Source organism: Lepidochelys olivacea (genome assembly GCF_965140295.1).
Source record: "Lepidochelys olivacea isolate rLepOli2 genome assembly, chromosome: 5".
Taxonomy (NCBI): domain Eukaryota; kingdom Metazoa; phylum Chordata; order Testudines; family Cheloniidae; genus Lepidochelys; species Lepidochelys olivacea.
The window spans coordinates 103,114,498-103,141,418 of record NC_140415.1 but is presented as its reverse complement, the minus strand read 5'-3'; positions in this window follow the sequence as shown (position 1 = coordinate 103,141,418).

The window sequence follows — 26,921 nt, the reverse complement described above, 5'->3', positions numbered from 1 at the left end:
ATGACTAAGTTAAACAGCAGAGCTGGGGAAGTCTTATTCAGGTCAAAGACAAACAGTAATATTGAGTTCATTCACCCTGTCACAAGAGCATACAAAATCCATTTTGTGTATGCCAATTCTGCTATACACAGCCCCAGCAAGTTCATTTGGTACGAATGGGACACAGTAGACTAGATGGGGAACCTTAATAGCCTAGTTATAAATACTAAGGCACAGTCAGGCTCAGTGGAAATATTAAGACCACTCATTCAGGCTGTCCTTCCACCAGATATATCGTGTAATGGGGGACAGAAGAGAGTTGTGATGGAAAGCAAGGAAAATTATTTTGGGGTAAAAAAAGAATTTTCACCTAACAATTCCTAAAATGTTGGTTGTACGCTTCAGCATTGTATTAAATAACATTTCCATTCCCATTTAGATTTGTTATTGTCATTTAAGCATCTAGAAAAGCAGATGGGAAAATGTTTGGAGTTTTTTCATTCACAATTGTTCAATAGCCAACTTTCACTTGAAGAACTGGTTTCTTGGCAAAAATCATTTTTAAATTGTTATAAAGGAACTGTTACATTTCATTTAAAATGCTAAGGCCTGGTTCTGTGTTCTTTACATACCCCAAACTGCTATTGACTTGCCTTCCTTTCATGGGAGTTTTGAGTATGCAAGGAATGCAGGATCAAGATCAGTATAATTGAATAGCAAAAAACTTTGTTGACATAGAGTTAAAGTTGTCCGGTGATAGTTTGTGCCCTTTTAGAATGCCTCATTCAGCAAAACTCAAGAGGAGAAAGTTTTTAATTATTCAGGGTATTTGCATGAATTCAGAAGCTTTGTTTCTTATGAATTGAAACACTCTTGTTGCTGCTTATAATTCACCTGAAGTCACAGTTCCCAAGTTCACACACTGTTCCTGTGTAAGTCAGTGAGAACACTCTCATTGAACATCATTCTTGCAAGACAGAAGCTAGGAACAGTATTTCACCTTAAATCCATTGGTCACATCATGGCTGCCTCCCCAGCAGCACCTTTATTTGTGATATCACAAATGAAAAATTATAATATTAAATAAAGGAATAAGTAACTGAGCAGACAGAAACAAAAATTCTGCTTTCTTTAAATAAAAAAATAAGGGGAAACTCTTGTTTTTAGTACTGTGTATTCCATGAGATGTCAGCAATTCTTCAGTGGATTTCAGTTTTGTTTCATATCTAATCATTAATTTGCACCATGAATTTACTGTGTTTTTATCTGTTTTCCCTATGTTTGTTAAATCTCAATGCCCCATGCTAATATAAGGTGGAGTGTATCACCCTTCCTTACAATGAGTAGTACCACACTCTGCAAGCAATTCCAGTGATTTCAGTGGTAGTACTTGAAGGGGGATGGTGTTACTCAGCGAGAGTGAGCATGGCAAAATCTAGCCCACAGTAAAGGAACTAAGGGCACATTTACACTATGAGGATTATAGTGACATAACCCTGTAGTGTAGACACATGCTACAGCTCCGGAAGGAGTTCTTCCTTTGTTTTAGCTAGGTCTACATTGGCGGTTAGGTCAGCATAGCTACAGCACTCAGGTGTGAAAAATCCACACCTCTCTGTACTGTAGCTATGTCAACCAAAGTTTTAAGTGAAGATCAGGCCTAAATTATTCCCATGAGGAGCTAGAATAAAAGTTTAAACTTTGAAATTATTTTTAGGGATGTCAAGTGATTAAAAAAATTAATCGTGATTAATCATGATATTAAACAATAATAGAATATCATTTTTTAAAATATTTTTGAATGTTTTCTACATTTTCAAATATATTGATTTCAATTACAACATGGAATACAAAGTATACAGTTCTTACTTTACATTTATTTTGATTACAAATATTTGCACTGTAAAAAACAAAAGAAAGTTGAAGTTACAAATGTAGAATTATGTATAAAAATAACTGCATTCAAAAATAAAACAATGTAAAACTTTAGAGTTTACAAGTCCACTCAGTCCTACTTCTTGTTCAGCCATTCGCTCAGACAAATCAATTTGTTTACATTTGCAGGAGATAATGCTGCCTGCTTCTTGTTTACAATGTCACCTGAAAGTGAGAACAGGCATTCACATGGCACTGTTGTAGCCAGCATTGCAAGATATTTACATACCAGATGCTCTAAAAGATGCATATGTCCCTTCATGCTTCAACCACCATTCCAGAGGACATGCATCCATACTGATGATGGGTTCTGATCAATAATAATCCAAAGCAGTGCAGACCGATACATGTTCATTTTCATCATCTGAGTCAGATGCCAAAAGCAGAAGGTTGATTTTCCTTTTTGGCAGTTTGGGTTCTGTAGTTTCCGCATCAGAGTGTTGCTTTTTTAAGACACCTGAAAGTATGAAGGGGCACAAAAATGTTTAGCATATCTGGCACGTAAATACCTTGCAATGCTTGTTCTCACTTTCAGGTGACATTGTAAATAAAAAGCGGGCAGCATTATCTCCTTTAAATGTAAACAAACTTGTTTGTCTTAGCAAAAAAGTAGGACTGATTGGACTTGTAGGCTCTAAAGTTTTACTTTGTTTTTGAGTGCAGTTACATAAAAAAAATCTACATTTGTATGTTGCACTTTCATGATAAAGAGATTGCACTACAGTACTTGTATGTGGTAAATTTTTTTATCATTTTTACAGTGCAAATATTTGCAATAAAAATAATAAAAAGTGAGCACTTACACTTTTTATTCTGTGTTGTAATTGAAATCAATATATTTGAAAATGTACAAAAACATCCAAAAATATTTAATAAATTTCAATTGGCATTCTTTTATTGTTTAACAGTGTGATTAAAACTACAATTAATTGCAATTAATTTTTTTAATTGCGATTATTATTTTTTAGTTAATCGCGTGAGTTCACTGCGAATAATCAACAGCCCTAATTATTTTCCAAAAGTGCTAAGCAAACGTATAAAACTCTTTTCTGGTTAAGAAATAACCTGTACTAATAATGAGACCATCTGTTTATTTTTAGACCATGATGTTAGGCCTTATCCCTCCAAAATGCTGAGGAGACTCCTGAAAGCCATACTACTTATGGGGGACAGGGTCCCATATGGTTTCACTTCCTCTTGCAGATGCATCTGAGGAGTTAGAAACATCTGATCCATTTTTATAAAAAGGGTACTGTGTGGGTAAGTGGCAATGCTGCTCAGGAGAGCTATAACTGAGGCAAAAGTAACTCACCCAGGTGTTAATGAGCATAACTAGGAAGAGGGAGAAAGCAGATAAGAGTAGATTTGATCTAAACAGACAGTGCCTACTGAGGCTCAGGTATGATTTAGGTTAGACCTCGCTATACTCTAGGAAGGAAAATATAGGTCTGTCCCAATCAAAGCACAAAGTACATGTACAGAGTGCACAATCAGCTTAGGGTTTCTATGTGTAGGCTATTTGTACCAAAGCACACAACAATTACAACTGTCCTTTAAGCATGAACCTTAGTCCAAAGGAATGCATGAGGGGTTGAAGCATGAATTCTCCAGAGGCATTGCTAAGGATTTTCATTCAGAGGAGTGTTTCCCAATATTCAGTATCTTATAGACACGCACACGATTGCAGTGGACTATTAAAACATTAAATTATCTTTCTCATATTTAAGCTCATTTTGGGTTGGTTCCATTTGAAGCCATTTGAAGCATGACTTTAACCAGTCCAAATGCCCAGTTCTGCAAACTCTTCTACTAAGTATAGCACTATGCCTAGCAATCCAATAAGTGTTTGCAGGATCAAGCCCAGGTTATTTTATAGATACCTAGCAATTAGAGAAATACTGTCAGGTATGCTATTTATCATTAAAATTGAAAGAATTTTTTAAATCTAATTTTACTTTTCCCTTTTTGCATTTTTCTTTTGTTGTTTGTTTTTGTTTGACACAAATGAGGGACCAACCTGGTGAGCTGATGAAGGTTTTAGTGGGGAAATTGTAGCAGAGGTGAGAATGTAATGCCTGATCTCATTTTTGCCAGCAAGCCAATGTACCTGGGGGCTTTTTAGCTGCCATTCTTTCAAGAGAGATAAAGGATTAAACAATGAGTCATCAACAATAAAAAGACTTACAGGCCTTGATCCTGCAAACATGCATGTATTTGATTTTAAGAACAGTAATCATTCAATTGTCTTCAGTGGAATTATTCCCATGCTTAAAGTTATAAATGTTTGAGGCCTGGTCTACATTTAAAACTCATGTCGACATAACTTACGGTGCTCAGGAGTGTGAAAAATCCACTTCCCTGAGCTCCATAGCAATGCTGACCTAACTCCTTGTGTAGACACAGCTAGGTTGACAGAAGACACAGTCCCTGCCCCAAAAAGCTTACATAGGCAAATATTCCATTAGAACCTAGAAGGTCTGAAAGCTTGTAATCAAACATGATTTAAATACTCTCTCCAGCAGTGAAATGTTAATTGCAATAACTCTTGAAAGTGCTACCTTCTTCACCCCAGGCTAGCAAGGGATTTCTGTAATGACAAGCAGAGATGGCAGATTGGTATTCCTTACTGGTTATATGCATGCTGAGTCTGAGTCAAGATATGAACGATGCAAATAGAATTTTCATCTAAAGACTCATCACCCAAGGCTACAAATTAGTGTGCAAACTTTAAATTGGTAATGCAAAACGAAAAAACCTTTATGTTAGGGAGGCACTGTACTGCTGGAGGCAGCATGTTTTTGGCCAGGATGTAAAATAATTCTTTATCACATCTCATTAAAGATCCTGTGGGCATTTCTTGCAAGAATTGCTGTTGGTGTTTTGGCCAGATTCCAATCTTGATAACTGCATAATGTTTACTTATTCTGCCCTTGCAGTTTCAATTGTGTTCAGTATTCTTTACTTCCTTTCCTAACTCTTGTGTGTTATTTTTATGCACTGAACACATGTATGAATACATATAAAAGTACTTTAGGATCCTTGAGGTTGAAATGAATATGTAAGATATTTTCATTATAAACTTGACCAGTGCCTCCAAAGAAGATCTATAACAATGGAATTTCTTTAGAGCAAAGGTCCTGGGACTACTTTAAAAGCTTAGGGAGTTTTACATTTAGTATGATTTGCCTTTATGAAGGAAGGAACTCCATCACACTCTCTCATCTCTGAAAGCTCCACTCAGATCCCTAAAGTACAGACTTCACAGGATGATAAAACTCCCAATGAAGACTTTATTGAATAGTTAGGAGCTGACTTCCCTGTTCTCCGCACTATTCTAACAGCTACCATTTTGACAGGGGATGATCTGCCAGCCTGCATTCCATCAGTCTCTGTAAGATGCACTAAAGACACAGTTAAAAGATACAGTTAAAAGAATGAGGAGGTAGCCATGTTAGTCTGTATCCACAAAAACAACAAGGAGTCCGGTGGCACCTTAAAGACTAACAGATTTATTTGTGCATAAGCTTTCATGGGTTAAAAACCACTTCTTCAGATGCATGGAGTGAAAATTACCCATGCAGGCATTATATAATGACACGTGAAGAGAAGGGCGTTACCTCACGAGTGGAAGTCCAGTGTTCACAGGGCCAATTCAATCAAGTGGATGTAGTCCACTCCCAATAGTAGATGAGGAGGTGTCAATTCCAGAGAAGCAAAGCTGCTTTTGTAATGAGCCAGCCACTCCCAGTCCCTATTCAAGCCCAAATTAATGGTGTTAAATTTGCAAATTAATTTTAGTTCTGCTGTTTCTCTTTGAAGTCTGTTTCTGAAGGTTTTTTGTTCAAGTATAGCTACTTTTAAATCTGTTATAGAATGTCCAGGAAGATTGTTCTCCTACTGGCTTTTGTATGTTACCATTCCTGATGTCCGATTTTTGTCCATTTATTCTTTTACGTAGGGACTGTCCGGTTTGGCCAATGTACATGGCAGAGGGGCATTGCTGGCACATGATGGCATATATAACATTAATAGACGTACAGGTGAATGAGCCTCTGATGGTGTGGCTGATGTGGTTGGGTCCTCTGATGGTGTTGCTAGAGTAGATATGGGGACAGAGTAGGCAATGAGGTTTGCTACAGGGATTGGTACTTGGGTTAGTGTTTCTGTGGTGTGGTGTGTAGTTGCTGGTGAGTATTTGCTTCAGGTTGGGGGGCTGTCTGTAAGTGAGGACTGGCCTGTCTCCCAAGGTCTGTGAGCTTGAGGGATCGTTTTCCAGGATAGATTGTTTTCCAGGTTGTAGATCGTTGATAATGTGCTGGAGAGGTTTTAGCTGGGGGCTGTACGGGATGGCCAGTGGTGGTCTGTTATTTTCCTTGTGGGGCCTGTCCTGTGGTAGATGATTTCTGGGTACCCGTCTTGCTCTGTCAATCTGTTATCCAAAAGCAGCTTTGCCTCTCCTGGAATTGACACCTCCTCTTCTACTATTGGGAGTGGACTACATCCACCCTGTCAACACTGGTTCTCCACTTGTGAGGTAACTCCCTTCTCTTCATGTGTCATTATATAATGCCTGCATGTGTAATTTTCACTCCAAGCATCTGAAGAAGTGGTTTTTTACCCACGAAAGCTTATGCACAAATAGATCTGTTAGTCTTTAAGGTGCCACAGGACTCCTTTTTGTTTTAGTTAAAAGAATGTTAAAAGAAAAGTTAAAAGAATGTTATGGTTGCAAAAGTTAGGAAATGCCAGAATTAAGGTTGTCTGTGTAACCTTAATTCAGCCCTCTTGTTCATATGAATTATGGTACAGTCTTTAATTACAAGACACCCCATGTTATTATTTTTTCTTTTCCTTTCAATAATTCCTATTAGCTGATAAATTCAACCTGGCTTCTGTCTAGTTGCCAGAGTGCTCAGCACAATATTGTCATGGTCCCTCAGCTTATACCATCCTCAAAATGCCTAAGAAAGGCACCAAAAAGAACCCACAGAGGCCAATTGCAAAAAAGAGCTAGGGTAGGGAGGATAAAAGTAGGAAGAACTAATACACATACTATCTGCACACAAGGAGCACATTTGTGGAATAGGCATCTCCTTTTACGTTTCAGAGTAGAACTGTACTTTAATTAGTAACCATGAACTGATGATTTTATTTAGAACACAGTGGAAGGATCATACTCTGAAATTTACAACAGTTCTAAGTAAACTAATAAATTTGTACTTTTCCTAAGAGTGAAGCCTGTAGCCTTAATCTAAAGGGCTGAAATCAGATATATAGCTTTTTAAAAATTTTGATTAAACATTATTTTTGCATGAACCGTGTCATAGGAAATTACAATAAGTACTAAGGGAAAAATCCAATAGAATAATATTGATTTTGCACCAATGTATTAAAATATAATAGTGTAAAAATATAAAATGTTTGTTTTCATTTGAATTATTATTAGGTAAAGGGAAATAATACTGAGCTCTCCAGAGGTTGCCCAAAAAGACAGAAAAGGGAAATAGAAAGAAAGAAAAAACAAAAGTAAGACATGCTGTTCATACACTGCAATATTTGTAGTTCATAAGGAGCTATGCTTACATGGGAACTGCATTTATAGAAAAGTAACTAATAAAAATAGTACACTTTTATTTTACAAGGGTATGGTCAGTAATCTCATTAAGTATCACCCTTGACTAACAAGAAAATACATAAATATGTAAAATAGTTTGTCTGAGAACAATTTCCTTCATTCTTCAATTTTACATATACACACCACATAGAGAAATGAATACTTATAATCATACCTGTGCAACTATATTGAAGTCAGTGAGGATTCATGAGAGTAAATGACAACAGAATTAGACCTAATACCGCCTTCTAAAAATTCATACAAAATCTATGCTAATAAAACATTAATATTCTACAGTTATGTGCTCAATTTCAGAAATGCCCGAATTTAGGTTGATTTTTCAGCCTTAACTCTGCCTCCATTGGCTCATGCATTATGATAGTCTTTCATTACACGAGAACTTACTGTTTTTCAAACACTAAAATAAAATATTTTTAAATGTTTACAATATTAATGTCAAGGTCATACATGTAAACCAAAATTAGGCATCTCCTGACTTCCAAGGGCTTAATTGTACAACTTTAATATTCAATTAACTACAAAACACTGTATAAAAGAAAGTTAAGGTTGCACTGAATGAGGCAAAAATGTGGAAAAAGTAGAGTTTGATGATGTAATTAAAGATGATATCATAATGCATATGCACATGGGGAGCAAATTAAGGTTGAACAGACAACCTTCATTCTGATACTTCCAAGTTTTAAATACTTGATTTTGCAATCTTAATATTCTTTTAATATAGTTTTTGAGTATGATTTCATGTTTTTTTAAAATAAAAGCAAACTGAAAAACAGAATTTCATCCTGTGGAATCATGTTGACTACTATATGGTTCATCAACAGGGTTGGAACCTTTTGATCCACAGCACTGATCTCTGCTATTTGACGTTACAGAGTAACCGGTAGCAGTAGGAGGTTGTAATCCTCCATGTAGGTCAATCACTAGAGGGAAGTGAAACACACACTTTGCCAGTGGGTTTCACAATTATCTGCTGACAGGAGAGGAATGTTGATACTCAGGAATAATGGGTTCTATTCCAGTTTGTGGAGGGGAGTGTATTTAGTGGTAACAGACCCTTCTGCCCCTATCCCTCCCAAACCTAACCCCATCCCATCCAACCTGTCCTTGTCCCCATCTCCCAACAACACCCTCTTTGGCTACATGTCCCAATCTCCCCCTACCACTTCCACCTACCTCAGCTGCTCATACCAGTCTACCCCATGTCATTCTCCTCACCCCTCTGCACTGAGATCAGGCCACTTGCTCCTTTTCTCTGCTTCCTGCAAAACAGCAGGAGGAACATTCAGAGCACAGGAGAAGACAGTGTCCATGGTCTCAGTTCCTGTGCTCAGTGTCAGTGTGACTCTCACTTGTCAGGAGGAGCAATTGCAGCAAAAGTCCTTCTAAGCTCCACTGGAGCAGAGCCCTTTGATCTGGCAGAACTTATGTTTTCCACTAGCTCAGAGGCCTTCCCCAGCTGCAGAACTGCTGAAATATTCAGGAATTAAGCCAGGGGCTCCTGTAGAACTTATAAGGTTTGGAAGAAATTTTGACAATGCACCTGTCAACCTTATGAGGTCCACAGAAGGCCTTATTCTTTACCTCTACATGATACAAGTTCCCAAGAACCCTTCTCTCTGCACCAGTTCTTCCTACCAATTTGTAGCAATTTAGATGATGAGCCAATTCACTGGGAAGATGGCTTTGCTCTATATGCCCGTAGAGTCACAGTTAGCAATCTTAGTGAACACAATTTACTGTGTATGCTCCATGTATGATTGCTAAGTGCTAACACTTAGTCATATAAAAATTTGATTTTGGCCAGAACAAATCTGTGCCCTGGTCTTCACTGAAGGCTATTGACATGCCAATTTTCAACTTTCAAACGTCAGCTGATTTGATTGGATGAACACACACAGACACACGTCAGGAATTTTTTTATTATGGGGAAAGTGTTTTTTTACTCTCTTCATGCTTAAACAGCTGACCAGTTTTTGCTCAAGTTTACATGGACATTCACTTCAGGCAGAGACCACATCTAGAAAGTGTCAACCCAAAAGGGGGAAGATTCAGATAGTTAACATAGAAATCATAGAAATGTCTGGAAGGATGTTGTAACTGGAAATTATTAAATGTTAATCGTCTCAGTTAATTTTCACCTGTTATAGTACAGCCACTATATTAACATTTCAGCTTTGCCACCTGCCAGATAATGTGTAAAACTGATGTCCTGATAACAGTGTTGTGTTTCAGACAATTCAGGTACACACAAACATACAGTTAAGGTTTTTTAATAAGCAGAGTACTAGCAATTTGCTCCACAATCAAACACCTTGTAAACTAGACTAACTCCCAATTATGCTGGGGTTCTCAGGTTACAATACAGTAGCTTTAAAATGAAACATCATTACATTGATCACCAGTTTATTTCATGTTTTTATTTTTAACTTTCCCTACCAATCAGCATGCCATGCAATTATACATTTTAATAACAATTTTTTAAAATATAAACATTAAAAAGACTCTCTTCATCAAAGGGCAGCCCCAAACCTAAGAAGTTCTCCCCAAGAAACCACTATGTAATTTAATTTACTCACATTTTCTTGTGATATTTACAAGCTTTAAACATTGACCACAAACCCCAAAAGTCTTTTAAAAAAGATTCCTACCCCAACCACTAGATTTCTCCCATTAGTAGCTCCATTAAACATTCAGTCATTAGAGAGTCCATGGTACTTTCCAGACGAATAGGACTGCTGGCCCCATATTGCTAAATTGTACTTTGGCCATTCTGCCTACCTACCATTCCTCTTTGAAGTTAGTTGAATTAGATACCACACATGCTTGAAAGGTGCCCATTTAAATGTGTTCCATTTTTTGGTTTTCAGACCATCTTTCTTGCAAATGTAAGGACAGATTCTGGCTGGCCCTTACTTGGGTGTCCACGGCAGAAGGCAGAAAGTGCCTTTCTCTATGCTTGCGTTGCCCAGATAAGAGCTCTCCACAACTGTAGTCCCCCACACCAGTGACTGTTATTTCAGGATGTAATCCACCTGAAAGGAGCAGGGAGAGTGTAGGGCCATAGACCAACTCTACCTTTCTGAAGCATGCCACAAAGCAAACTGGTATGGTGCACCCCCAGAAGGGATGTAGCAATGCTCTTCAGCACTGTGGAGCTCAGGGAGGAATTCTGAAAATCTCAAAATGCATATTCTTAAATGAGTGCCTTATAAACATGTGTAATAATAATCCAGTTAGAGGAAAATGTAATTACTTCTGGACTGGGAGTCAGGAGATTTGGGTTCTAATTCCTTGTTCTTGCCCTGACCTGCTGTGTGATCTTGGGAAAATAATTTCATTTCTCTTTCTCAGCTTTCCCATCTATTTAAATGAGGTAATCTACACTTACCTTACTTGATAAAGTGCTTTGAGCTCTAGTGGATGAAAACACTATATAAGTGCAAATTTATTATTACTGTTGGCAGTGTGCAATTTGCACAATCTAGCCCTTACAGTTTCCACTAAACTTTACTAACAAAAAAAAAAGGGTAAAGCATGCCACAGTAGTTAAAAACTGATAACCTCTGATTTCTGATGAGTATATTTAATTTATATTTATTTTAAAATGCACCCATCCAAAGCCTTAAGATATGAAACATCCTATAAAATACATATGCAAATACACAATTGTTATAATTTTTGTTGTTCAACAGTGATGGAAGTTAATGTTATACCAATAAAATAAAAATCAGCAGAATCTTATTAAAGGGGAAACGGCAAAATGCCACATTTATTGTGAATACAGAAAGAATCATAGTAAGCGGTTAGTTATAGCTATAACATTCCATTCAATTTCATATTTATTCACACATTCATTCATACACACACACATACACAGGTTCTGCAAGGTTGTCATCATAGTTATCAGCCTTAGAGTTGCTCATGCCAAGCCACTGGCCAGGTGGCCTGGATATGAGGAGGGAGAAGGGCCTTGTCAGATGCTCATCTGATGCTCCTGGAAGTTGGTTTGCAGAATCGGACCCCAAAGTTCTCACTTTCTAGAGTCCATTTTTGTAGGAATTTCTTCCTGTGCCAGTCTATGGGAATTGCTTCATCATGCTGTTGCTGAATCAATCAGTAGATGGCACATTCCTGACGACTCCGTGCTGCCAGATGTTATCTTGTTCTTTGGTTCTTCGATTCTTGAGGCTGTTGGGTGGATTCCAGTCTGCCCTCTGGGGGTCCTCTGGTTATTTCCACTTGATGCCTTCTTCAGCCAATGGACACTGGATTCTTAGGCTGGCACCTCCCTGATCATTCAGTTATTATCCACACCAAGCATCCATCCACATCCATCCTCTATCTCTATTTTAATCACAATTGTTAACAAAGTGAGATGAATACAACAAAAGGGTGGGGAGTCTCTGGGTGCTGTTTCTGTTGTTACAGAGTATTGCTTTGAGTCTCTCTCTGTGTGAGTAGTTGTTGTTACAAAGAATTGCTTTGAGAACAGACTCTGTCTTAGAATGTACTAACACAATTAGCAGCTTGCAAGTTTCACACAGAGAGGGAGAGAAACAGTACCAAAAACCAAGAGACCTCTTAATTAGTAATACCCTGGAATTTAAACTATGGGGAATCAAACTCATTTGTGATTTTAATACAGAACTTCTTTAATATGATCCAATATAATGGCCATATCTGCAGTCTCAGGTGAGCTGCTTGCACTAAGTATCTTTAGAAATATGCTTCTGTGCTTTCAAATTCAGTAGCATTTTCTGAGATTCACAACTCAAAAGGAAACACCTCATCTACCATAGAAGCACGGCCAATTTGGCTAAAACATGCCCTCTATTTAACAATGAAGAGCCACACTATGCAACAGGTTTAGATATGGAAATGAAGACTAGGAACTTCAGGGGAAATTTTAGTTATACAGAATGTAATTGTCCAAATTGGAATTTGGATAGTGTGTTGGCTTTAACCATCTGCTCTTACAGAAAGAATCATGGGAATCTGAATGATCAAAAGTATCAGGACCTTAGATTTATGTCTCACTTGAAAATCAGCAACTCCAGCAACGTAGTGCCCTCTAATACTTTGCTGAGAATTAGCATAATGCTGACCCAGAGTACTAGCATAAGGCAATATGTATCCAAGCTAAAACTATACTACAGACCTTTCAAATGGAGGATCCATTGTGTCGACTTCAGTGGGAGTTTCACCAACTGGTTTCTCCATCCGTTTATCTGGATTATTATTATTATTCTCTGTACAATGTTTTAATTTTCTTACTGAATTCTAGGTTTGATTTTATGAAGAGTTAAATGCAGATTTTTAAAAATTCTCATTCAGAAGACAGACATGTTTAATAATTAACCCTGCTAAAAATCTTCTGCCAGGGACTACTATTTTTTATGTAATCTTTACTATTCTCATTAGCACTACCAATCTTTCATCAATCTTCAATTCAAATTAGGGTTCTTTCTTTAAAGGTTATTTCTTCTAGATGAAGAATTATATCACATTTTAATAAGAAGTCTATAATTATGGTGTCATATGTCTGCAGCTGCAAATAGGACATCCCTATACTGCAAATCAAATGTCTTTACCTTATTTTTAAATGCATTACTTCATAATTTCAGAGCCCAATCAATGTATTGAATTAAAAGGGACTTAAGTGATCATCTTTTAAAAATTGTCCTCACTTCTTCATTACACTTTCCCCCTAATATCTTTGTGAATCAGCAGTCCAAAGTTCATAATATTTTTTTCATGTTAGTGAAGTACAATTATTTTTGAATAAGTACTTCAACCTCTGTGGGAGAAAAAATTCTTCAGTATATCCACTTCAAAATAATCATGTCATATATGTTTTCTAAAGCTTTCCATTTGAAAAGACCCTTGGAGTAAGTTTGTTGTCTGTAGTGTGTGTTTTTGTGTTTGTGATGTGCTTGCTGCTTGGCTGAAATTTTCCCTGGTGTCTCTTTGTTTGGGGGACTGTGCGCTGAGCCTAGCAGCCTGCTAGGCAAGGCTGGAAGCTTCTTAAAGAGGCTTTGATCCCTAAGCCCTTTAGCACCCATCAACCTTTAATCAGGGAACCGGGATACTCAGGAAGACCAGTACTTTAAAAAGCCTGCTCCTAAGCAACCAGAGGAGCCAGTGAACAGAAGCAGCTAACAGGGGAGTTTTGTGAGGGAGTTTAGAGAGAGAGAGTGTGTGTGTATGTGTGTGTGTGTGTGGGGGGGGCTAGATACACTTACCATTCTTTAAACTTAAAGCCAAAACCACGCCCTGATAAAAACAAAACAATGACAAAGGAATGAGCTTCAGGAGTAAAAAGAGAATGCAGGAAGAAGTCCAGCAACAGAGTGGGGGCTATCCAGTTTATTGCACCAGATGCAGCATGTATGACTACCTGCCCTATGGGCAGGTGGCGTATGTGTGCATCCAGTGCAAGGAGCTCCTGGCCCTCAGAGACCATCATGGGCTTTGGAGACCAGAGTGGCTGAAGTGGAGGAGCTAAGGGAGACAGAGAGATACATAGATGAGATTTTCTGGGACACAGTAGAACGGTCCCGCTCCGGGTCTGACAGCCTCTGTGCTGTTGAGGAGGATGAAAGTCTCAGGGAAGGAGAACATCCAACTGGGAGCAAAGGAAATGATCCATAGTTGGGACCCTCCTTCCAGATTATGTTGTGGTATCCTCTCACACTGAGGATACCTCTATGAGGGAGGGAACTCCAGTTATTAGGAAGAGACAGATATTAGTATTGGACGATTCATTGATTAGAAACATAGCTGGGTTTGCGAAGACTGGGAGAACTGCATGGTGACTTGCCTGCCAGGTGTGAAGGTTGCAGATCTCTCGAGACATCTAGATAGATTTATGTGTAGTGCTGGGGAGGAGCTGATGGTCGTGGCACATGTAGGTACCAACGACATAGGGAAGGATAGGAGAGAGGTCCTGGAGGCCAAATTTAGGCTGCTAGGTAAAAGACTGAAATCCAGGCCCTCCATGGTAGCATTCTCTGAAGTGCTTCCAGTTCCACATGCAGGGTCAGTTAGACCAGCAGAACTGCAGGGTCTCAATACATGGATGAGATGATGGTGTAGGGAAGAGGGGCTTAGATTTACTAGGAACTGGGGAAACTTTTGGGATGGGGGAGCCTATACAGGAAGGATGGGCTCCATCTAAACCAAAATGGAACCAGACTGCTGGCACTTGAAATTAAAAAGGTTGTAGAGCAGTTTTTAAACTAAGGGCTGGGGGAAAGCCGACAGGTGAGGAGGAGCACATGGTTCGGACAGAGACATCCCTTAGGGGAGGATCTATTCATAGAGATTCTCTATATCCTAGTAAGGAGGAAAGGATGGAAGATGATAAAATACATATAGGATCTGATGAGAAACAGTCAAATGAAAAGATTTCAGAGTGGTAGCCGTGTTAGTCTGTAACAGCAAAAAAAACCGAGGAGTATTTGTGGCACTTTAGAGACTAACAAATTTGTTTGGGCATAAGCTTTTGTGGGCTAAAAGCCACTTCATCGGATGCATGCAGTGGGAAATACAGTAGGAAGATATATATACACAGATATATATACACAGAGAACATGAAAAACTGGGTGTTGTCATACCAACTGTAACGAGACCAATCAAAAGGTGGGCTATGATCAGCAGGAGAAAAAAAAATGTTGTAGTGATAATCAGGATGGCCCATTTCAAACAGTTGACAGGAAGGTGTGAGTAACAGTAGGGGGAAAATAGCATGGGGAAATAGTTTTTACTTTGCGTAATGACTCGTCCACTCCCAGTCTTTATTCAAGCCTAATTTAATGGTGTCCAGTTTGCAAATTAATTCCAATTCAGCAGTTTCTCATTGGAGTCTGTTTTTGAAGTTTTGTTTTTGGAAAATTGCGACTTTTAGAGCTGAAACTGAGTTACCAGGGAGGTTGAAGTGTTCTCCGACTGGTGTTTGAATGTTATAATTCTTGACGTCTGATTTGTGTCCATTTATTCTTTTGCATAGAGATTGTCCGGTTTGGCCAATGTACATGGCAGAGGGGCATAGCTGGCACATGATGGCACATATCACATTGGTTGATGTGCAGGTGAACAAGCCTCTTCTGGTGTGGCTGATGTGCTTAGGTCCTATGATGGTGTCCATTGAATTGATATGTGGACAGAGTTGGCAATGGGCTTCATTGCAAGGATAGGTTCCTGGGTTAGAGGTTTTGTTGTGTGGTGTGTGCTTGCTGGTGAGTATTTTTTCAGGTTGGGGGGCTGTCTGTAAGCGAGGACTGGCCTGTCTCCCAAGATCTGTGAGAGTGAGGGAATGTCCTTCAGGATAGGTTGTAGATCCTTGATGATGCGCTGGAGAGGTTTTAGTTGGGGGCTGAAGGTGACGGCTAGTGGCATTCTGTTACTTTCTTTGTTGGGCCTTTCCTGGAGTAGGTGACTAGTGGGTATTCTTCTGGCTCTGTCAATCTGTTTCTTCACTTCACCAGGTGGGTATTGTAGTTTTAAGAACGCTTGATAGAAATCTTGTAGGTGTTTGTCTCTGTCTGAGGGATTGGAGCAAATGTGGTTGTATCTTAGAGCTTGGCTGTAGACAATGGATTGTGTGATGTGGTCTGGATGAAAGCTGGAAGCATGTACGTAAGTATAGTGGTCAGTAGGTTTCCAGTATAGGGTGGTGTTTATGTGACCATCACTTACCATTCAATAACATCATGTAATGGCAGACAGCTAAAAAGTGACAAGTTTTTAAAGTGCTTATATACAAATGCTAGAAGTCTAAATGATAAGATGGGTGAACTAGAGTGCCTTGTATTAAGTGAGAATATTGATATAATAGGCATCACAGAAACTTGGTGGAATGAGGCTAATCAATAGGACACAGTAATACCAGGGTACAAAATATATCGGAAGGACAGAACAGGTTGTGCTGGTGCGGGAGTGGCATTATGGGTGAAAGAAAGCGTAGAATCAAATGAAGTAAAAATCTTAAATGAACCAAACTGTACCATAGAATCTCTATGGATAGTAATTCCATGCTCCTATAATAAGAATATAGCAGTAGGGATATATTACGGACCACCTGACCAGGATGGTGATAGTGAGTTTGAAATGTTCAGAGAGATTAGAGAGGCTATTAAAATAAAAAACTCAATAATAATGGGGGATTTCAACTATTCCCATGTTGAGTGGGTACATGTCACCTCAGGATGGGATGCAGAGATAAAGTTTCTTGACCCCTTAAATGACTGCTTCTTGGAGCAGCTAGTCCTGGAATCCACAAGAGGAGAGGCAATTCTTGATTTAGTCCTAAGTAGAGCACAGGATCTGGTCCAAGAGGTGAATATAGCTGGACTGTTTGGTAATACTGATCATAATATAATTAAATTTAACATCTCTATGTCAGGGAAAACACCACAGCAGCCCAACACTGTACCATTTAATTTCAAAAAGGGGAACAACACAAAAATGAGGAAGTTAGTTAAACAGAAATTAAAAGGTACAGTGCCAAAAGTGAAATCTCTGCAAGCTGCATGGAAACTTTTCAAAGGCACCATAATAGATGTGCAACTTAAATGTACACCCCAAATTAAAAAACATAGTAAGAGAACCAAAAAAGTGCCACTGTGGCTAAACGACACAGTAAAAGAAGCAATGAGAGGCAAAAAGGCATGCTTTAAAAAGTGGAAGTTAAATCCTAGTGAGGAAAATGGAAAGGAGCATAATCTCTGGCAAATTAAGTGTAAAAATATAATTAGGAAGGCCAAAAAAGAATTTGAAAAACAGCTAGCCAAAGACTCAAAAAGTAATAGCAAAAAAATGTTTTTAAGTACATCAGAAGCAGGAAGCCTGCTAAACAACCAATGGGGCCTCTGGAAGATCGAGATGCTAAAGGAGCACGAAAGGACGATAAAGCCATTGAGGAGAAACTAAATGAATTCTTTGCATCGGTCTTCACGACTGAGGATGTGAAGGAGATTCCCAAACCTGAACCATTCTTTTTAGGTGATAAATCTGAGGAACTGTCCCAGACTGAGGTGTCATTAGAGGAGATTTTGGAACAAATTGATAAATTAAACAGCAATAAGTCACCAGGACCAGATAGTATTCACCCAAGAGTTCTGAAGGAACTCAAATGTGAAATTGCAGAACTACTAACTGTAGTCTGTAACCTATCATTTAAATCAGCTTCTGTACCAAATGACTGGAGGATAGCTAATGTGACGCCACTTTAAAAGGGTTTCAGAGTAGCAGCCATGTTAGTCTGTATCCGAAAAAGAAAAGGAGTACTTGTGGCACCTTAGAGACTAACCAATTTATTAGAGCATGAGCTTTCGGGAGCTACAGTTCACTTCATCGGGCATCTGATGAAGTGAGCTGTAGCTCACGAAAGCTTATGCTCTAATAAATTGGTTAGTCTCTAAGGTGCCACAAGTACTCCTTTTCTTTTCTCTTTAAAAAGGGCTCCAGAGGTGATCTCGGCAATTACAGGCTGGTAAGCCTGACTTCAGTACCGCGCAAATAGGTTGAAACTATAGTAAAGAACAAAATTGTCAGACTCATAGATGAACATAATTTGCTGGAGAATAGTCAATCTGGTGTGATAAAGTTCCTGCTCTACCTTGGTGGGTCTTGCGCTTATTGGCGGATTTGCTCGCCTTGGAGCTTCACGGTAGCCCTCAGTTTGGCCGTTTTTCTGAACCCACAGTCCAGGTCGACTCCTCCTGTGTCTGACCAGGAGTTGGGAGGATTTGGGGGGAACCCAGGCCCGCCCTCTACTCCGGGTTCCAGCCCAGGGCTCTGTGGAATGCAGCTGTCTAGAGTGCTTCCTGGAACAGCTATGCGACAGCTACAACTCCCTGGGCTACTTCCCCATGGCCTCCTCCCAACCCCTTCTTTATCCTCACCATAGAACCTTCCTCCTGGTGTCTGATAATGCTTGTACACTTCAGTCATCGAACAGTCCGCGTTCTCACTCTCAGCTCCTAGTGCCTCTTGCTCCCAGCTCCTCACACGCACACCACAAACTGAAGTGAGCTCCTTTTTAAAATATTTGCCCATGCAAATTATAACATACAATTCTAGACACACAAATTATTTTAAAGCAATTCAAGAGAATAAAAATGACATACACACATGCAAGTTTATGCAAAAATTGCATGCAGATTTTAAGTCCTATTTTCGGAAGTGGCATAAAAAATATACATGCAAATGCTTAGCATTTACAATCACAAACTATGTTTGCAGCTTCACATTTTACATGTGTACTTTAGCCAACTGGCTAAAGATATGATGTTGCCATAACTAAATGCTCAGATAAAGACCACTCCTGCAAAATGGACCACAAATGAGAACTCTTAGACCCTGGCAGAGTCCAGTTGGGATCAATGGGATGCCTCATTGCATGAGGGTCTACACACTTCTAAATCACTTTGGAGGACTGAGGTGTTAGATGCTACATGAAAATTATTAATATTAAACATTTTAGCAACAATTTTAACCTTCTGTATACAACAAACAGGTTTGAGTTTGATAGGTTTTTAGTGTATGAGTTAAGAGCAAGAATGAAATAATAGACCAGAAGCTTGAACAGATGTTTTCTCTAGGCTCCACACAATTGTTCATTAAATACAGAAAGAAAAATCAGTGTGCCAAATTTCACAAGAGTATACCAAAATCAAGGCATAATGTTAACATTAAAAGTAAAAAAGTTATTACAAGAAAGAAAAGAAAAAGGTAACATTCTAAATAAAAGGGTACAAATCTCTTATAGTTTTTCTTTCTATGGGCCAAATTCTGCCCTTCATTACATACTCAACTCCTATTGGGAATTTTTTTTAACATTATACATGTTTGGCCAACTGACCACACATATGTAACCCACAAGCTTTATACTGTAGCCCTCAAAGAAAGGGACAGAAGCAGTGGGAGGAGACATGGATTTTAGTTGGAATATTCTGTCGCAACACATATACAGGGGAATGCAATTCAGCTATAAGGGTACAGAAACATTGGGAAATAGAGTGTGGCAATTACTGGACATGCTTAGTAGCTGCTTCTGAAGTTGCATAGAAATTTTCACTGTAGGTAAGCACTTGGCGGGTCACACTCAGTTACCCTCTGAAAGCTGAACCAATCAGAGTCTAGGGGGGCAGCAGGTTACAAATATGAGTTAAGGATAGCCCTGTGGACCATCCATACAGGACGAAGAGTTGTGTTTGCTGTGAAGACTTGGGCCTTGTCTACACTACATAGTTTTATTGACAAAAGGCAGCTTTTGTCGACAAAGCAGTGAACGTGTACAAACCGTGATGCGACTTTTGGCAGCAAAATTCAACCACCCGGATGAGAGACATAAGTTTTTTTCCTCTAAATTTTTGTCGACAAAGTGCCACTGTAGACACCATGCTTGATTTTATCGCTTTAATTGGCCATGAGGAGTTGTCCCACAATGCCTGTCATGACCGCTCTGATCAGCAGTTTGAACTCCACTGCCCTGCAGCCAGGTAAACAACCATCTGCCCCTCCCCCTTAGAAGCCCCAGGAATTTTTAAAATTCCATTTCCTGTTTGGTCGGCGTGGAGAGGTCTCATCACATCTTCCCAGGTGACCGTGGCAGGTTATCGAAGCAAATGCTCTCCCACTTAGACCACTGCGGAGCTGCTGGATCTGCTCAGTATATGGGGAGAGGAGGCTGAGCAGTCCCAGCTGCGCTTGAGCCATAGGAATTGGGATACCTACGGGGACATTTCTTGAGGCTTGTGCGAAAAGGGCTATGATTGGGACATGCTGCAGTGTAGAGCAAAGATAAAGGAGCTGAAGCAGGCGTACCCTAAGGCAAGGGAGTTGAAGCATCACTCTGGTGCTGCACCTAAGACCTGCAGGATCTATAAGGAGCTGGCCACTATCCTCAGTGGCGACTCCACTGCCAAAAGCCCTGTGGATACTTTGGCGGGCATGGATGCGGTGGAAAGAGGACCTAACCTGGAGGAAGAAGTTATTGATGAAGAGGTGGAGTTACATGACAATGTGGCGCTGTCGGCAGGGTCACCCAGTGGGGCAGGCAGACAGGAACTGTTCACCACTCCAGAGATGTCTAGCCAGTCTCAGCAGTTCCTCTCCATCAAGCAAGATTCAGGAGAGGAGATGCCTGGTCAGTGGCTGTGGTTTGTGTAGTGCGTAGGTGGGTTCAGGGTATGAAAATGTAGAAGGCTGGCTGTGTTTCTGTGAGCTGGACATTTCCCCGTGTAGCTAATCAGTACAGTGGAACAGGGTGTTGATGCACACTGAGATCTCATGGAAATTGTTCAGAGAAATTTCTAGGAAAGTTTCCTGGAGGTACTCGGCAATCCTCGGCCGAAGGTTCCTTGGCAGAGCAGCTCTGTTCCTTCCCCCATTGTAGGAAACTTTCCCATGGGTGGGGGAAATGGCTGTTAACCTTGCTGTTGAACCTGACCCCATCCCATTCTGTGACAAGATCCATGCACTATATGCAACATAGGCAAGAGCGGTAACGCAAGAGGCCTACAGGCCTGCATCCTGTAAGACTTAGCTTAAGCTAAGAGCATTTGCATATGCTTGGCCGTAGTATTTTAACCCAGATAACGAACTAGGCCAACCTCTAGCCTAGCTCAAGTCCCTAGCTGTCCATTATAAGCAACCCCTGCCCCCAAACCTGCAAAAGCCCCTAGACAAAACGCTGCCACAAGCAAACGGCAGATCTTGATAATAACGAAGTGCGTCAGCACAGTGCTAATTATGAAACTGTTTACTTTGGCTCCTTATAAGGCTTTATTAACAATGCTTGAGTGATAAAAAAATTAAGGAAATGTATCATTTGACTTGAATGTAAAAAACTATATAAGACTGGTATTATAGGGGCAGGACAGAGAGAGACCAGGATGGCACCTGCGTTTGGCAATATCTGTCTCCTTCTCCCTGCATGCTTGTATTCAAATAAAAGGACCTCAGGCTGTTTGAACCAAACAGATTGTGTGACTCGTTTTCCACAACAATTTGGGGGCTTGTCCGGGATCCACCATATACCATCCATGACTAGAGAACCGCAGGCCATTTCCCTCCAAACCCAAGGTGCCATGTAAAAGGTAAGAGACCTTTTAAATCTCTATATTGGGTTTTCAGTGGAGAACTGACTGTAGGCTCTGGAATTGGGTGAGTTGCGTGCTGGATCTGAACTTTATTTTCAGACAGTTCTGATGCCTTCAGGTAGGCTGGAAAAGTCACAAAGGTGGTTGTTTAGGACTTAGTCTGTGTGTGTGTGTGTCAGTGTGAAAGTAAGGATCACAGAAAGACGCCCAGAGCCCTCTGCAAAGCTTTGCTCATGACCAGAGGTGTCTCTAAAGCAAGCTCTGTGGCCCCAACGGAGAAGGGCGGTAAAAGCCCTGGCCAAGATGGGTCGTTTCTGCATGGTTTGACCGGTGAAACGGACCCCGTCTAAGGCAAGGAAAGCATGGGTGTCCCTATGCTCCGTCTTTGGACGACCCTAATTCTTTGGTCATTGACTGATCCTACACCTTGCCTGAAGCGACAGAGTATACAGCTCTAGCCAATGCTCTTTGCGAAAGGGGGCTGTGGGGAAGGTCACAGGCTAGGACCACTGACTGGTCTTACACCTCGCCTGATGCGATAGAGCATGCGGCACTAGCTGACGCTCTTTGGTGAAAGGGGGCTGTAGGAAGGTTGTGGACACCCTAAAAAAGTCCACCCTCTGAATAGGACCCGAAAGGGGAAGAAATGGGGGCCGGTGGGTCCAGAGGGATCATCGTCCCGCCAAAAGGCCTAGTCCTTTCACTTGCAAGTTTCTGGAAAAAATGGAATTGGTATACCAGGGATGATTCAAAATTACGGTCTCCCCAGAGGGAAAGTTTTGCCCTTGACAAGATTGTGCACCTCAGAGGTGCACTTCTGGCAAATGTTTGATGCATATTTCAATTGGTATGGAGAAACAGAAAAACGGCACCATGAATCTCAAAGGAGGAGTCTCAAGGACTCCCAGGAGAAACTTAAAACACAATTAATGGAGACAAAAGAGAAATTGGGTTCTCCAAGCACCTGCTGGCCAGCAGATATCTCTCTACCCTTTAAAGCCTCTTTGGGGTACCCCCTCAGCTCCATCTGAAGATCCTATAAACTTATATTTAAACTTCAGTAGCGGTGGGCAATATTCCTAATCCCCACCCCATCTCTTTACCTCTGACTGTTTCTATCGGTCCTCTGTCTGACCATCATGCCTTCCTCCTCAGCCCTTGCTCACGGGTTAACCTTTTGGGAAGAGGCTTGCTATGTAAATTAAAATGTACATGGACACTCCAAGAGGGAGACCTCATTGCAGCAGGAACTGCTGACTAAGGTTCCCCCCCCCCCCCCCCCGTGGGCTGATCATGCTGACCAGGTTGGGTACATTGGGTCTGCCCAACCGGTTAAAATTCCACCTGAACCCAGCAAGATCTCTTCCTAAAATTCACCTGAATCCTCTCTCAAAATAGGCCAAGGAAAAAATTTGACCAGTAATCACCTCCTTAATTCAGCAAAGAGACATCATTCCTACAGTCAGTGAGTGTAACTCCCCATTTCACCATGCTGTTAATGCTGCTGTTCTCCTTACCATTCATGTTTTCCCTAGCCCCCTGCTACTATCCTTTCCAGCAAAGCACCGGTGCTGAGGGGTTGTTACCACCTCAAATAAGGAAAAGGTTGTATTAAGTCCGGACATAAAGGATTAAAGATATTGTTAAATAAGATGCATCTAGATATGAGGAATGAATGTGCGTGTATGTAAATAGGTGTGTATAAATAAATAAAAGGGGGGTTAGTCAAAAAGTCCACCCTCCTTGCTAAATTGGTAGTGAAACAATACCTGTGCCCATGGAAAAAAAAAATGTAACAAGAAGAAAAAAAGAAAAAAAAAGGATCGGGCCCAGACAAGCAGGCAACCACAGTAAAGGAAGTTAAAAGAAAAAAGGGAAAGGTTAACTGTGTAGTTACTGGAGGAAATTAAGCAGTGAAACTTTGTACAAATGTTAAAAGAAGGTGTTATGAAAAGAAAATTCTTAGTTTCTTTGCAGCCACTCCTTTTGGGAATGTCTGTAGATAATCCAGGCAAGAGGTTATTTAGGTGGAATCATTTAACTATGAACAATCTTTGTTTTATAAGTTTAAGATGAATTGGTGTTGTTTTAAAATTGTAAACCCAAAAAATACTTTTGCCAGACAAAAGAAACTAGTGTTGTTTAATTTTGGTATTTAGCATTAATCCTTAAGGTGATTTAATGCTTTACAAGATTTAAAATTAAATGTTTTTAAATAAAGACCAAAGTTGTGGCTGCAGCAGGGCAGTCAAAGCCAGGAAAATGGGAAAAGATTTTAAATCTGTTTTGGTAACAAATAGAAGATAAAAGCTGTAGTCAGTGCCCCACACTAAGTCCTAAGGTGGCTCTGTGTAATCAATGGTCATTTTGCCAAAGGGGAGCCAAAATGGGTTGTGTTTTTTCCTTTTCAAATCAATGTGTGTTTAAAAGCAGAAGTTAAAAGCTGGAAGTTAATTGCGTCATTTTGAGACAAAGACTCTAAGTGGCTAATAACTTTGAATCCAAAAGTAAGCCGAGAATGTCTGTGTTAATGCAAATCACCTAAATAATAAAGATAGAAGCCATTGAAACCTGACCTGCCTATAAAACAAATGCAGAGAAATATGGGGAGTAATTCCTCAGTTTTGCCTGCAATCAGCAAGGGTATTTACAAAGAAAGGACTATTTTAAGCAATACTGCCAACAGTGTGTAATCTGCCAGCAACATAGTGTTGGTAAAGCTGTCAAGGTTGGGCAAGCAGCACATCCCCCTTCCTGGGGACCTTTTGTAAATATTCAGATTGATTTTATTTAAATGTCTAAATGTTGTAATTTTAAGTGTGTTTGTTTTAGCTAATGTATTTTCCAACTGGGTTGAGGCCTTTCCCTGTAAAAAGGCAGATGCCAAAACTGTTGTAAAACTTTGTTTAAGAATTTTGTACCACAATTTGACATACCTGTGAGTAGAAACAGTGATAATGGACCTAATGTTATTGGACAAATTATAACAAGTTATGTGCAGCTTTACAGATCCAACACAATCTCCACTGCCAGCACCACCCGCAGTCTGCCAGGACAGTAAAACATCAAAATGGGATTTTGAAAAATAAACTGGCCAAGATCTGTGCTAAAACAAATTTAAAGTGGCCAAATGCCCTCCCATTAGCATTAATGAATACGAGGGCCACTCCCAATCGAAGAACTGGACTCAGCCCTCATGAAAGTCTAACGGGGTACCCTATGCAACTACTGGCTGCGCCCCCACTGGCTCTGGCTCAGATGGACATTCATTTAATGAATGGCACAATGCTTGATTATCGCCAGGCACTAATGAAGTGTGTCAGGTCTCTTTATACACAGGTAAAAGAAGCACTATCCAAGAATCCTGAGCAACCCTGCCACTCGCTGGGACCAAAAAAGACTGGGTCTATATAACGGTCCATCAGTGAAAGACCGTCCTGGCCCTGCGCTGGAGAAGCCCTTACCAATTCCTGTTAATTACCAACACAGCTCTGGGGTGCCTGGGACTGACTGCCATCCCTCCACCTCAGGATGATCCTCCAACTGATGCTGCCGTTCCTTCTGGACAGCAGGAGAAAAGAACAAGGTGAAGTGCTAGTAACCTCTCCCTTATCCACTGACAAAACTATTTGCATTTGGACTTTGCTAGAAGAACCAAACCATTACAGGGTGATGTGCTAGTAACCTCTCCCCTGCATAATGCTAAACCATGGCTGTTCCAAGTAAAAAGAAGGAACACTCGCTCTGCTGAAATCACCAACGTCCAGGGATTCCTGACTACAAAAGACATTAGGAATTGGCCCTGATGGAAAAGACTAAGTATTGTTAATTGGCAGGGAGGGGACTGTGGGGACTACGCTTGGAAGTGTGAAGTTGAGTGGTGGGATGGGTATTTTACCGGGGGCTGGGCTCTGTGCTTACTAACAAGTACCATCAAAATGCACTGCCCTCCCTAATTGGCTTCTGGAGGATAAATACCAAAAACATCTTGCTACCATAGACATTACTCCCACCATTCCCTCCACCTCTGTCACCACCCCTAAAATTTACCCAAATACAGATAATACTATATAGTCTAATGAAACCCAATGGTCCAGGCCTTCAAATGGGTCAGTGAAAATAAAAATATATAGTATTACTACAAATGAGCTACAGGAATCAGAAATTGAGATTAATGGGTTCTGTGACGGGGTAAATATGATATCAGCTCCTGTACTCCACAGTGTATTGGATGAAGTAGGCCCTTACTGTTATTTGATCACCCAGCTGGTGAATAATCAAACAAATACCCCAAAAAAGTTTGTTCTGCTGCTGAAAAGCTTACTTGTACTGAAAATGTCCCAATAACTAATAATTTAAACTGTACCATATTGCAGTACACCCCATCCTATGCTATTGATGCTGAGGCCTCTCAAGAGTATATGTCAAGGTTCCTTCCCCACTCTGAACTCTAGGGTACAGATGTGGGTACCTGCATGAAAGACCCCCTAAGCTTATTCTTACCAGCTTAGGTTAAAAACTTCCTCAAGGTACAAACTTTGCCTTGTCCTTGAACCCTATTCTGCCACCACCAAGCGTGAAGAACAAAGAACAGGGAAAGAGCCCACTTGGAGATGTCTTCCCCCCAAGCCCTACACCCCCTTTCCTGGGGAAGGCTTGATAAAAATCCTCACCAATTTGCATAGGTGAACACAGATCCAAACCCTTGGATCTTAAGAATAATGAAAAAGCAATCAGGTTCTTAAAAGAAGAATTTTAACTAAAGAAAAAGTAAAAGAATCACCTCTGTAAAATCAGGATGGTAAATACCTTACAGGGTAATCAGATTCAAAACACAGAGAATCCCTCTAGGCAAAACGTTAAGTTACAAAAAGACACAAAAACAGGAATATACATTCCATTCAGTACAGCTATTTTACCAGCCATTAAACAAAATAGAATCTAACGCATTTCTAGCTAGATTGCTTACTAACTTTTTACAGGAGTTCTGAAGAGCATTCCTGATCTGGTCCCGGCAAAAGCATCACACAGACAGACAGACCCTTTGTCCCCCCACCCCCTCCAGCTTTGAAAGTAACTTGTCTCATTGGTCATTTTGGTCAGGTGCCAGCGAGGTTATCTTAGCTTCTTAACCCTTTACAGGTGAAAGGATTTTGCCTCTGGCCAGGAGGGATTTTATAGTTCTGTGTACAGAAAGGTGGTTACCCTTCCCTTTATATTTATGACAGTATATAGGGTGTTCAGCCATCAAATGTGATATAATACTT